The following is a 14,999-nucleotide window of genomic DNA, read 5'->3' on the forward strand; positions in this document are numbered from 1 at the left end:
TTTAAACTAAGTGTTAATTCCGTTTTATTCGTCAACTGGGAATCTAGACAATTCTCCAGTCCAGGGAGGCTTTAATTTAATCCTCTTCCTCAAAATCACCAGCCCCAGCACCACCCTGGCCCTTCTTGGCATTCTTCCTCTTCACTCCGCCTGGGCGTCCACCACCATAAGGAGAACGGAGGGAGAAATCAATGTGCGTCTGGGAGTCGAGACGGTCAATGAAGGATGGGATGTTCACCACCTGCTTGCAGACCCTGGTATGACGCTGCCGGTTGAGGACAGCGGCATGGTGGATAGATTTAGCCAGGCTCAGCTTAAAGACCTGGGTCTGGAGCCGCCTCTCAAGAACTCCTCAGTCTTCAGGCCTAGGATGTAATCCAGCTTCATCTTGCCCTCATCCAGTACCCCAATGCGAACCCCAATCCAGCAGAGCATTGCCTTCAATAAGACGCTGTGGGTCCTTTTCGTCCAGTGTCAGCAGCTCCCGGGCGGCCTTGCGGATCTTGGCCAGGGTAAATTTGACACTCCACACCTCAGGTTTGTTCCGGAGCCCATATTCTCCGATTGGCTTCAGTTCCTGTTCCAGATGCGACTTCTCCAAGGGTCTCCGTGGGGTGACATAGGTTTCACGACAAACCCAACTTCTGGCAACTGGCATGTTGGCTTCTCAGGGCCCGCAGCGCCTACGAACTCACACCGGTGACAAAGAGGGCTGGAGTCCTTTCATAGCAGTTAAGGGAATTTGAATTGGGGCTGGAGAGACGGTTCAGTGGTTAAGAGCACTGACTGCTCTTGCAGAGGACCTGGGTTTGATCGGCAGCACCCGTGTGTCGGCTCACAGCCACAACGGAGGACGCCCTCAGTGAGTGAAGTCCTAAGTGAATGTATTTTGATGACAGAGGCAAGGCCATGTCATGACGCCTTGGCCTCAGGCTCAAAGGGATGGCAAAGCCTTCCTTGGGGGACAAAGTGCAAGTGTTCTCAGTGTGTGTAGAAAACATCCAACATAGCTTTCTCATCCTGATTGCTCCCTACAGAGATTGCACCTATCAGAATTAGGTCCCTTCTTGATCCAGCTGTGTACACGAACCCTGCCTTCTTGTGTATCTGTACACAGTGACCCGCCTCTCTGTTCAATTGTATGTAATAAACACACTGAGCTTCTGGGATGCTGTGGATTTGCCATCAGAGAGCACAGAACGCCCCATCCCAGCTTTTCTGTGTGTCTCTGACATTTCTTCTTTGTTGTTTGCTTGCTTGTTTTTTTTTTTTGTTTGTTTTGTTTTGTTTTGTTTTGTTTTTTGAGACAGGGTTTCCTTGGCTGTCCTGGAACTCTCTCTTGGCTGGCCTCGAACTCAGAGATCTACCTGCCTCTGCCTCCTGAATGCTGGGATCGAAGGCATGCGCCACCACAGCCAGCTACCTCTGTCATTTCTTAGTGCCCTCACTTCCCCAGGCTGTCCCTGGAGCTGTACAAGGACTCCACACTCTTCTGACCTCCAAGGGTACCATGCATGTATGCAGCCATAAGTGCAGATAAAACATTCACACATATAAACTAAGTCTAGAGAGAGAGAGAGAGAGAGAGAAAGTTCAAGTAGATAATCTCATTAAAGTAGTACATTATATGACCTCCAATTTCCCGTTTGGGGTGAGAGGTTATTAGGGTGTCAGACTTTGATGTTTCTAAGAGGCATCTTGAGGTTTTGGGTCTGTGATCCAAGCAGTCAGGGTCTGACTGTTAGAAAGAAGGGGGATTTTCATTTATCTACTGATTTATTTGCATCTTTGTCTTTCCACAAAACAAAACAAAAAAATAATTTAAAAATTCAGGCCAGGACTTAACTAAGTGATATGGGTTCACTAATGCGCTATGACCAGATTTCTGATGGGGTGAGCTCAGAAGTAACAAAGGAGATATGTTGGGATAATCTTTCTGTATACTGTGTAAAGATGTCTCTGTTTGGGCCGGCGTTGGTGTCGAACACCTTTAATCCCAGCACTGGAAGGCAGAGGCAGGTGGATCTCAGTGAGTTCAAGGCTAGCCTGGTCTACAAAGTGAGTTCCAGGATAGCTAGATTTATTACACAGAGAAACTGTCTCGAAAAACAAAACAAAACAAAACAAAAGTCTCTGTGTTATTATTGGAGAGCTATCGATAAAGAAAATCTTCACGATAGCATTATAGAGATGTTTGCCTCAGTGGGGGATGGTCTCTCTGAGAAGGTAAATGTTTTCTTTCTTTCTTTCTTCCTTCCTTCCTTCCTTTCTTTTTTTTTTTTTTTTGTTTTTTGTTTTTTGAGACAGGGTTTCTCTGTGTAGCTTTGGAGCCTATCCTGGCACTTGTTCTGTAGACCAGGCTGGTCTCGAACTCACAGAGATGCTCCTATCTCTGCTCCCAAGTGCTAGGATTAAGGGCGTGCGCCACCAACGACCGGCTTAATCACTGTTCTGTTGCTGAGAAAAGAAACGATGAACAAGGTGTTGTGAGACATTTGATTTCATTGTGTAAAGATATGTCACTCTCATTGGTTTACTAAAGAGCTGAACGGCCAATAGCTAGGCAGGATTCCCAGGCACATAGGATGCTGGGAAGAAGGTCGGAGTAGCCAGCCAGAGATGGAGGAAGCAGGAAAGTAGCATGGGCAGTACAGATTAAAGGTAAGAAAGCCATGAGGAAGAAAGCAAATTAATAGAAATGGGGTAATTTAAGTTTTTAGAACTAGTTAGAAACAACCACAACCCAGCAGACAAAAATATATCATCTATATATTGAAGCAAGGTTACCTCAGGGTACTTACTGTGGAAGGGACTTAAATTCTGGTTGAGTGCATCATCAAAGATGGTGGAAGAGTTTTTGAAGCCTTGAGGCATTCTGGTCTAGATTAGTTCTCCTGATATCCCCAGTTTAGGGTCAGCCCACTCAAATGTGAAGATGGGTTGACTTAATTTTGACAGGGGGATAGAAAAGAACACATCTTTTAGGTCCAACACAATGTAAACTTTATGCTCTGGTGGAAACAGACTGAGCAGTGTGCAGGGAATACTGTAGGGTGAGGAGTGTGGCATAGGCAGAGGCAGGTTGAGGGTAGGGAGTACTGGGGTTCGGAAATACAGGCAGAAGGATCTTTGAGTGTGATAAAGAGGGGTTTGGGGTTTTGGGAGAGTGAAAGAGTATGCAAATGGAGGCTGATGAAAGAAACAAAAGGATTCAGGAATGTCCTGGGAACTGTTGTCAAAGAAAAGGGCAAAATTTATGTCAGTTTTCGAAAGAACACCCTTTCTTAGTAAGGGAATAGGACACGAGGGAACGAGGAGAAATAAAATCTTGGAAACGACAAGTTAAGGGAGGAGCCTGGAGGGGTCTGGAGGGATCTGGAGGACAGGATGTATTCTGACTGGGTGAGGGAGAGGGTTGAATGGTACCCAACCCCAAGAAAGAAATCTGAAACAACTTTTCATAGACCTTAAATTACTTTCTCCTAGGACCCATAAATGACTTATTCAAACCTTCATGGCTTTCTCTCTCTCTCTCTCTCTCTCTTTTTTTTTTTTTTTTTCAAGACAGGGTTTCTCTGTGTAGCTTTGGAGCCTATCCTGGCACTTGCTCTGGACTAGGCTGGCCTCGAACTCACAGAGATACTCCTGCCTCTGCCTCCCGAGTGCTGGGATTAAAGGTGTGTGCCACCACTTTCTTAAGCTTTCAAATCTTTAGACCTTAACATATTTTTCTTGGACCATCATATATATATATAATATATATATATATGTATATATATATATATATATTCTTTCTTAGACTTGCATCATTAATTTTCTCTTGACCTACATAACTTGTCAGTCTCTCATAACCTCTATAAACACACATCTTTGTTAGTGTGAACCTGTAAGACCCTGAGAAAGCTCAGGCCTCCAGAATCTCAGCCCAGGACCACGGCCACCCCAATCACCATGCGGAGTCGAAAGCTTGGTGCAAACTGCACGAGGCTTTATTGCAGTTGTTTAATGAGCTAACCCCATGTTAGCATGGGCCTTTCATCCATCCACCATGGCGGATGGCTAGGAAAGACAGCTCAAACTGGCTGCCTAGAGATCTTATAGGGCAGCATAAGGGGAGTGTCTAGGGCAGCGTATTCTTTCACATGCTACTTCCTGCTGACTTTGGGATGAAATTAGGGACCTAAGAAGGTTGAAATGCTAGTCAAAAGCAAAAAAAGTAAAGCATAGTACTACCAGCTAACTTCTGATTGGTTCCTTGCCACTAGGCAGGCATCTGACCTCCTAGTGACCAAGACAAGGTCAGACAAGCATGTGTTCAGGTGTTATGGCTGCCGAAATGGGGAGCTGGTCCCCTTCATTCTCCTTTTTTTTTTTTTTTTTTTTTTTTTTTTGCAATTCCAATCAAGGAATTGCTGTCTCTTTAGCATCCCCATCAGGGAGTGAGAGATATTGGCATCCCCATGCAAGGGAGTTCCTTCTGACTTAGCATTTTAACCAGGGAAAATGGACAGCATATTCTTTCCCATGCTACTTCCTGCTGACTTTGGGACGAAGTTAGGGACCCAAGAAGGTTGAAATGCTAGTCAAAAGCAAAAAAAGGAATTTAGGCTATGGGGAATCCATCAGGGGCTGTTGGCAGACTCTGTTGCAGAAACAGGGGGTGTCCACATCAGCTGGACTAGTTCACATCCACAGCAAGTCCAGGGCTCGCAGCAAGGCAAACTGTACATATGAAATGGACTGAATGGGCAGCTGGGGTTTGCTCTTGTTAAAGCCCCAGTTAGCCATCGATGTCATTAGAGACCTCTGAAGGATATATTTGAGTTTGAAGTATAATTTGAATGGTTTTTGTATTGATTAAAATGACGGAGACTGCCAGGTGGTAGTATTCCTTCCTTCCTTCCTTCCTTCCTTCCTTCCTTTCCTTCTCCCCGCCACAGTCCCATAGTGAAGGTTGGCCTTCAGAATTTGGGTGGGTAGTCTGATCTCATTGGGGGCCTCCAGAAATTGATAATTCCACCGGGTGAGAATGAGATCATTACACAATTTTGAGAAAAATTTGAATCAAACTTGCTTTTTATTGGGGTGCATCTGAGAGCTGGCCCGTTGACTGCCTCCTAAGTGGGGTAAAAGAGGGTGAAGGGACCAGACCCTCATCTAGCCCTCTGCTTTGGCAGCCATAACAGGCTGCAGAAAAGCCCCAGCAAGATGTAGGCCTCTGACTCAGCAACATTTGCTGAGCTCTCGACTGAAAGGTTCAGGCTTTAATGCTGATCGGCAATATCTCTTTAAGAGACAGACCCTGACCCCTGACAACAGTCAGGGCACGCACAAGAAAACATGCTACGTCATCACCACATCACCCGCCACGCATTATGGCCTGCTGAGGACTCTGGGCATGTGTGGAACCTCAGTGCGCATGCGCAGTCTTCCCTTTAAAAGTTCCAATTTTCCTGCTGCTCTCTCTTTTTACTCTCTACTCTCTCTCTCTGCTCACTTCTGCTTCTTTCTCTCTTCTCCCACCTACACGCTTTCTCTGCCTCTCTATGGCAACCGGCCATGGCGGTCAGCCATTACCCCTGTTCCTCTTCTCTCTCAGTCTCCCTACTCTGCCAGGCCTTATAATAAACTGCTTAATATGCTTATAATAAATTGGTTAACATGTCTCATCTGCCTCTTTTTCTCTTTTTCTTCAGAAATCTAACACCGACCTTCCCTAATTTAGTCCCTGGGACTAAACTACCAGCTACCCTCCATGTGGCAAGGAACCAATCAGAAGTTAGCTGGTGGGATATAGAATGCAGAGCATAGCAACCGCCCTGGGAGACCCCCAGACACTCCCCTTGCTCTGCCCCAATATATTCCCTGCCCCCCCCCAATTCCCCCCGGGTCCTTCTTGCTCTATCTGCTGTGTTGGACAGATAGAGGAACTGAGTTAATACAGTTAACTTCTGAATAAATTAAAGACTCTTTGCTTTTACATCGGATCAGGTCTCTTGGTGATTTGGGGGTTCAGAGTTGGGGCACAACAAGGGCAGCCCCAAGTCTGTTTCTTAGGGCTGTTAGCATTCGGGCACCTGCACTGACCTGCCCTTGGGGATCTGACAGTGAAGGGACCAGACCCTCACCTAACCCCCAGCTTTGGCAGCCATGACAGGCTGCAGAAAAGACCCAGCAAGTTGTAGGCCTCTGATACAGCACATGTGCTGAATTTCCAGCCTTCTGACCTTGCTGGACCTGCCCTAGTCACTAGGAAGCCAGATACCCTCCAGGTGGCAAGGAACCAATCAGAAGTTAGCTGGTGGGCTCTGGATGTGCTTTATGGTCACACATATACACACAATTTTATATTTCTATATTCCTGGACCCTTCAATAAAGATTCTGGGAACAGGTCTGGGAGTTGAATAAAAGGAATGGAGGCTCTGTTTTGTTCCTATTTTTGTTGTTTTTGCAGATGAAGTATTTAAGTATTTAACTCATATTGAAGTCAATAGTAAAGGCAGAATGGGGGAGTCCGCCTCTAACAGTTTGGACATTTGGACACCCTTCTTTGCTGCCATCGCTCCCTCCTTAAAATGGAGTTCACAGACAGTAATCTGGTTCTTCCTGGACAGCTATACAGCTACATTGTAAGGACTACAGGATCCGAGGTCAAGGCTGGAAAGCCTGTCTCAGCTTTTTTTGTTTGTTTGTTTGTTTTGTTTTTTTTGGTTTTTTTTTGTTTTGTTTTTCGAGACAGGGTTTCTCTAGCTCTTATAGACCAGGCTGGTCTTGAACTCACAGAGATCCACCTGCCTCTGCCTCCCGAGTGCTGGGATTAAAGGTGTTCGCCACCAACGCTTGGCATCTTTATCTCCTTAATAAAAGAATTTGAGAACGGATACAAATGGAGGTTCAAGGACAATTTGTTAGAGTTTAAAAGGAAACCCCCAAGACAGGCGACCTGTAAATCTCTGCTGCAGGAAGGGGAAAAACCATGGAAAGAGAAGGACCAAAAGCCTTCCTTGAGATAGATTAGTTAACAGCCTGGAGGTTAGCCATCCTCAGGCAGGAAGCCAGTCACAAGGTGGGTGGGAGCTTTAGAGGAGGAAGCCCAGCAGGTACTGGGAGTTTAAAAGCCTATCTGGGCTCTGGCCAGCATCTGAAAGAAAAAGAGAAGAAAAAAAAAAGGATAATTCCACTTTTCTGAGTCAGGCCCAAAGGTGGGCATCACAGCTGAACGGCTTTTAGACTACACTAGGGGCAGGGAATCTGGAGAGGGGAAACACATTATCTTAAGTTGAATCTGCTTGCCTGGGGAGGGCTGGGTCCTCCAGCCAGGTCCCTGAGCTGCCACAGTGGGTTAACCTTAAGAAAGGAGATATAGGCGTGTCTCCACCTACAGGCCATTCTGTTCTTTACAGCGAGTGCTCCTGGGGGACGTGTCTACTATGGCACAGGTGTGAGTGGACAACCTCAGGTACCGGACTCCTTTCCAGTGCCTCATGGTCTCTTGTTTACTGTGCATATGCCAGGCCAGCTGCTGGGGATTTCCCTGTTTCTGCTTCCCACCTCATCACAAGAGTTTATAGGGTTTATAGGTGACTGTTACTACCTAGATGGCTTTGTATGGGTTGTGGAGATCTGAACTTCGGTCCTCCAGCTTGCAGAGTAAGTGCAATATACTGAGACATTATTCCAGTCATCTCTTTCAGATTCTGACATATGCTCTAGAATTAGTTACATACAGATGTGTTTTTTTTTGTTTCAAGATTACTTTATTATGTATACTGTGTTCTGTCTGCATGTAGGCCTGCCTGCTAGAAGAGGGCACCAAATCTCATTATAGATGGTTGTGAGTCACCATGTGTAGGAAGCCGGTTCCTGTATTATAATGCTGCCTGAAGACACCAAGGTGTAAATTACTTCACAGGCGCTGGGTAATCTCCATTCCTTTGATCTCTGCCTATCCCGTGGCTCATTTTAGCCTGAGGAGCTAAAGCCATTCATAGGGTAATACGTCCCAGGCGGCTGGTCAGCCTTTTATATAGGGATGGTTTTCTTGGTTCAATGTCTCTGCTCAGTCTAATGCATTAAAGCTTGTCTGCAGAAGGATCCGAGTGTCCTGCGTGTATTTCTTGCTGGCGAGGAATACAGAGCGGGCGCGGGACATATGGTGCCGAAACCCGGGAAGCTTAACATCTCCAGCACCTCAGAGACCCCTCTAACGAGGCGGATTCAGAACTGCAGGGTGGTAAATTCGGAGAGGTATGATTTTTCTAGACTTTGGTTTGGGAATGTTGCTATTGTGGGAGGTTAATATAGAGGCTTCTATGCTTTTACTAGGAGCTATTTTGATTTTTCTCACTGTTGTAGCAATCTTAAAGAAGTCCAGAATTACATATCAGAAACCGAATATAGTGAGAGATGGGGCGCGCCTAACAATAAAATATAAGAAAAAAGGACCTCCCGGGATGTCTAGTGACATGGGAGTGTATGTAAGAAGAGAAACTACAACGTATAAAAAAAAAGGACCTCCCGGGGTGTCTAATGACAAGGGAGTGTATACAGCAACAAATAAGAAAAAAAGACCTCCTGGAATGTCTACTGACAAGGGAATGTATAAAGCTTTAAATCTTGATAGCTCTGATAACTCTAAAAGCTCAAGAGATAAAGTTTTAAAAGAAACAGCTCAACTGGATGAGGGAGAGACAGAGAAGGAGGGAGAAAGAATGGAGAATGGCCGGTCACACCCCGGTAAATTTAGGAGAGATGAGGAACCTAGCCTCTGCCCTACAACGAAACTGGAAGCCTTGGAGCTGAGCAGCTCAGACTCTAAGATTTTAGACTCTAACAAGGAAGCAGAGCTAGAGGAGGAGCTGCCAAAAGTAAAAACAAATATGAGGCCATCGCCTGTTAATTCAGCGGGTGTACTTCTAGCAGCACACCCACTATTTGGAACCGACTCCTTCTTACCATCAGAGGAACGGAGAAAATTACAGATGGCTTTCCCAGTCTTTGATAGGGGAAAAGGCCATGCCTGCTATTCAACACTTCTTAAAGGCCTGGAATGCCTGGGGCTTTAAAGCCTCATTTACATTAACGCTGGGGGCCATACCGAGGCCAAGCGTCTCACCTCAAAAACTAAAAGGCCAAAAGAAAATGGTAAAATGAAAAGATATCTTAACTGATTTTTGGAAAGGCCCGGATCCTATTCTCATAAGATCCAGGGGAGCGATATTGTGTTTTCTCACAGGATGAAGAGAATCCCCTATGGATCCCAGAAAGATTCAACCTAAAGAGCCTCTACAGACCTTCAAAAGTCGAAACTCCACCCTCTACCCCCGGGAGTTGAGAGCCGCTATTGTTATCCAGATTAACTCCTGCCCTTGGCGGAGCGATTGTCTCTACTTAAGGGGTGGGGGTGATTGTTCGATGCAGCCGTTTGCAGATTGCTGTTATTTTTGGCTGGTCTATGAGAAAAGGGGTGGATATAATTGTTTGATGCAGCCGCCTGCGAATTGCTGTTACTTCTTTGACTGGCATGTAAGCTCCAGGGCTCAAACCAAGAGATCATCCAAGCGCTTATATTTTGGCTAAGCGATAGGCCGCCGGCCAGACAGCTCTTGCACACCCGGAGCCTAGGCTCACTGCACAGGGTAGAGTGTCTGGTTTGTGCAGCCCCAAAGAGGGATGCTGAGCATAGGCATCGCACAGAGTTGCCTATTATACAGGCTTCTCTGGGAGGTACGTTGACCTGCATAAGGGTTACCTGCCCCAGTCCCCCTTTCCCAGAAAAACGGCAGAGGACAGGTCGGGAGTACTTCGGGTCAAGCTGACAGCCTGATGGTGACTCTCGTACACAGTCTTAATGTTTGATTTTGGGAAGGTCAACCCCTGCCTCTATCCCTCAACATATGGGTGACCTATTTGCTTGTAATAATATAAAGCCTTTTCATTAATTAATAAAAAAAGGGTGATATGTAGGAAGCCGGTTCCTGCATTATAATGCTGCCTGAAGACACCAAGGTGTAAATTACTTCACAGGCGCTGGGTAATCTCCATTCCTTTGATCTCTGCCTATCCCGTGGCTCATTTTTGCCTGAGGAGCTAAAGCCATTCATAGGGTAATACGTCCCAGGCGGCTGGTCAGCCTTTTATATAGGGATGGTTTTCTTGGTTCAATGTCTCTGCTCAGTCTAATGCATTAAAGCTTGTCTGCAGAAGGATCCGAGTGTCCTGCGTGTATTTCTTGCTGGCGAGGAATACAGAGCGGGCGCGGGACAACCATGTAGTTGCTGGGAATTGAACTCAGGATCTCTGGAAGAGCAGCCAGTGTTCTCACCCTCTGAGCTGTCTCTGCAGCCCCCAATGTGTTTATCTTTAATATAAAATACAGAGGTGCAGCCGGGCAATGGTGGTGCCCACCTTTAATCCCAGCACTTGGGAGGCAGAGGCAGGAGGATCATTCTGAGTTCAAGGCCAGCTTGGTCTACAAAGCTATACAGAGAAACCCTGTCTTGAAAAAAAACGTTAAAATAAAATACAGGGGTGCAGGGTGGGATCTGTCTGGAGAGATGGCTCAGCAGTTAGGAGCATGTATTCAACTATAGGCTTCAGATGTTATCTGATAATATTCTCAGCTTTTCCATTGGTGGGGTTTAGGTTTTGCTAAATTAACACATTCGAAAGGTTTTTGTCTGTCTATCCGACTTTAGGTCTGACAGAGGGGTGGGTGAGGGATGCTTTTGGGGGAGCTAATGACAGCCCCATTGAAGTTGTATTTGCTCAGGACCTGCACATTTCAAACTCTTCACAGCTATTGACAGTTAAAAACAGATTTATTCATTTCCATCTTATTTATTTATTTTGCCTGCATGTGTGTGTCTGTATGCCATGTGTGTGCCTGGTGCCTGAGATGGTGTGGTAGTTTGAATGTAGTTGGTCCCCATAATCCCATGCTCCCATAATCTCATTGGGAGTGACACCCTTAGGAGGTGTGGCTTTGTTGAAGTGGGTGTGGCCTTGTTGAAGGAGGTATATCACTGTGGGGGTGGGCTTTGAGGCTTCCTATACTCAGAATACCACCCAGTGTGTCCGTTGATTTCCTGTTGCCTCCAAGATGTAGCATTCTCAGGTCCAGAACCAAAAATGTCTACATGCTCCCTGCCATGACAATAGTTGGCTGAACCTCTGAAACTGTAAGTGAGCCCCTTCAATTTTCTTTACAAGAGTTGCTGTAGTCATGGTGTCTCTTCACAGCAACAGAAACCCAGATGGTCAGAAGAAGGCATTGTATTCCCTGGAGTTATGCCAGAGATGGTCATGAGCCACCATTTCGGGGCTGGGTCCTTTGCAAGGACAGCCAGCACTCTTAGCCACTAGTCCTAAAACTCACTTTGTAGACCAGACTGGCCTTGAACTCACAGAGATCCTCCTATCTCTGCTTCCTGAGTGCTGGGATTGAAGGAGTGTAACACACTGCCCAGCCTGATTGACTCTTCTAATCAGGCAACTCTTGGTGTCTCCTGATGTCAGCTGGTCACAAGATCAAAGTATGACTAGACACTTGAAACTTTCAGTTGCATGCCCAACTCCTGGAAAGAAGAGCTGGAAACCAGTTAATAATTTATCACATCCATGATGAAATGGTTATAAAGATCCCTGAACTACCAAGCTTTGGAGAGGACCAGGATGGCCCAAGGTCAGGAAGTTGACCTGCATAGCTCCATGGGGACAGAATTACTTGTATTCAGGACATTTTAAAAGCTTGTTCTCTGCATCTCTTTATCTTTTTTTTTCAAAAGATTTTATTTATTATGAATATAACATTCTGTCTCCATGTATGCCTGCACACCAGAAGAGGGCACTAGATGTCATTATAGATGGTCATGAGCTACCATGTGGCTGCTGGGAATTGAACTCAGGTCCTCTGGAAGAGCATTCAGTGCTCTTAACCCCTGAGCCATCTCTCCAGCCCAGCATCTCTTTATCTTAATGTTCCTAAATATTCTTTTTAAAAAAAAGGAAGGAAGAAGGAAAAGAAGAAATAGAGACAGTTTATTAAAAAAGGAAGCAGGCTGGACCTGGTGTGGCATCTCTTTAATCCCAGAATTTAAGAGGCAGAAATGGGTGAATCTCTATGAGTTCAAGGACAGCCCAGTCTACACGGTGAATTCTATGTCAACCAGGATCCTGCAAAGAATCAAAAAGAAAAAAAAAAAGAAGAAAGGAAAGAAGGCACTCCCTGGGGTGAAAGTGGGCCAATGAATGGAGAGTGAGGTGTAGGAAGCCCCACACTGTGTCATTTCTGAGGCTTTGATAGATTACTTACATAGGGTGGGGCTTCTCTCAAGTTTGAATGTCCTTGGCTTTTCCTGCTCATATGCCATTTGCAGCCCCAGATAGGAGGGTTTCCAGCCTGTTTCTACCAACTGGCCCTTTCAGATGGAAATCTTGGAGCTTCTCATGTCCCTACTCTCCCCTGAAAACCCCCTCTTAGAGCTATGGTCCCCCAAATTTGGCGGAGGATATGAAGGGTGAAGATCAGTCTTCTATAACTTTTTCCATGCTGCTTAAGAGGGATAAGACTCCTACCCTGTCTCTTTGTTGGAGAAGACACTTGGAGTCACCTGTAGAAGGAGTTTATCTTTTGGGCTGCCAACCAGCTCCCAAATCATTACACAGAGACTTCTTTTTTTTTAAAGATTTTATTTTATTTATTATGTATACAACATTCTGCTTCCATGTATATCTGCACACCACAAGAGGGCACCAGATCTCATAGAGAATGGTTGTGAGCCACCATGTGGTTGCTGGGACTTGAACTCATGACCTTTGGAAGAGCAGTCAGTGCTCTTAACCTCTGAGCCATCTCTCCAGCCCTACACAGAGACTTCTTATCAGTTATAAATACTTGGTCTAGCTTAGGCTCATTTCTTTATTTTTTTTAAATTTTATTTTTTTATTATGTATACAACATTCTGCTTCCATGTCTACCTGCCCAAGGGAGGAGGACATTAGATCTCTTTACAGATGGTTGTGAGCCTCCATGTGGTTGCTGGGAATTGAACTCAGGACCTCTGGAAGAGCTGTCAGTGCTCTTAACCTCTGAGCCATCTCTCCAGCCCGCTTAGGCTCATTTCTGAGCTAGCTGTTTTAACTTAACCTGTTTGTCTTTACCTACTTTTTGCCTCAGAGCTTTTTACTTTTCTTTCCTTCTATGTATCTTACTTTCATTCTTCATTGTCTGGTTGGTACCTGCCTGGCTTCTTGCTCCGGGCCTCTCTCTCTCTCTCTCTCTCTCTCTCTCTCTCTCTCCTCCTCCTCCCTCTGCTCCTCCCTCCCTCCCTCATTCTCTCTTCTTCTTCTGTCCCCCCCAGCCTAGTTTTCTCCTATTTATTCTCTCTGCCTGCCAGCCCCACCTATCCTTTTCCTGTCTAGCTATTGGTCATTCAGCTCTTTGTTAGACCAATCAGATACCTTAGGCAGCAGCAAGGTGAACCAAATGCCACACATCTCTCCATAGTTAAACACACATCCTTACATCATTAAACAAATGTAGCATAAGCAAATGTAACGTATCTTTACACAGTTAAAGTAATTTCCCGGTGTTGGTGGCGCACACCTTTAATACCAGCACTCGGGAGGCAGAGGCAGGTAGATCTCTGAATTCCAGGCCAGCCTGATCTACAGAATAAGTTCTAGAACAATCTCCAAAGCAATACAGAGAAACCCTGTCTGGGGGGGGGGGAGTAATTTCCACAACAGGAGTTAGCCAGGAACCCTGTATCATAAATGTATCTCAAATGTTGGAAAGACAAATAAGGAAGTGCTCAACATCCTTAGCCATCAGGGAAATGCAAATCAAAACAACTCTGAGGTTTCATCTTAAATTGATCAGAGTGCTTAAGATCAAAAATGTCAATGACAGCTTATGCTGGAGAGGATGTGGAGAAAGGGGAACACTCCTCCATTGCTGGTGGGAGTGTAAACTTGTACAGACCCTGTGGAAATCAGTATGGTGATGTCTCAGAAAATTGGGGATCAACCTACCTCAAGACCCTTCAATACCACTTTTGGGCATATACCCAAAGGAGGCACATTCTCACCACAAGGACATTTGCTCAACTATGTTTATAGCAACAGTATTCATAATAGCCAGATCTTGGAAACAACCTAGATGCCCCCCAACCGAAGAATGGATAAAGAAAATGTGGTACATTTATACACTGGAGTACTACTCAGCAGTAAGAAACAATGACATCCTAAAATTATCAGGCAAATGGACAGAACTAGAAAAACCATCCTGAGTGCTGTAACTCAGACCCAGAAAGACAAATATAGTATGTACTCACTCATAAGTGGATACTAAAAGATACCCAGCCTACAATCCACAACCCCAGAGAAGCTGGAACTCTCTTCCAGAAACAGTCAGAAGCAGATGCAGAAATTCACAACCGTCCTTTGGGCAAAGCTCCTGGAGTACAATTGAAGTGAGGGAGGAGTGATAATATGAACAAAGGAGTCAACACCATGATGGGGAAACCCACAGACTCAGTGGACCCGAGCTAGTGAGAGATCACTGACTCAGGTCTGACCATATATGAGGTCACTCACTGGCAGTGAGTCCAAGATCTAACTCTAATGCACAGACTGACTTAGTGGAGCCCATTCTATATGGAGAGATACCTTGCTCAGCCTAGACACAGTGGTGTGGGAAGGAGACGTGCCTTAATCCTGCCTTAACGACTTAGTAGACTTCCTAGGGGAGGCCTTACCTTCTCTGAGGAGCAGATGGGAGGTAGGGGGAGCGGAAGTAGAGGAGGGAGGGGGGACGGGGGTTGGAATGTAAAAAATAAAAAAATAAATAAAAACTAGGAATTCAGATATTGGGGTACAAAACTGATAGAAGAAAGCACCTTCCCAGATTGAAAAGACATTTCAAAGCATTTGAGTCCTAGGGGCTGGAAAGCTGGCTTAGAGATTAAGAGCCCTGGCTGCTCTTTCAGAGGATCTG

General features: G+C 45.5%; 1 pseudogene; it reads right to left on the reverse strand.

Annotated features, from left to right (window-relative positions):
* LOC100755172 lies at positions 1-1,276 on the reverse strand (annotated as a pseudogene).
* Positions 1,277-14,999: the final 13,723 nt, after the last annotated feature.

The sequence above is a fragment of the Cricetulus griseus genome, assembly GCF_003668045.3.
Source record: "Cricetulus griseus strain 17A/GY chromosome 1 unlocalized genomic scaffold, alternate assembly CriGri-PICRH-1.0 chr1_0, whole genome shotgun sequence".
Classification (NCBI taxonomy): Eukaryota; Metazoa; Chordata; class Mammalia; order Rodentia; family Cricetidae; genus Cricetulus; species Cricetulus griseus.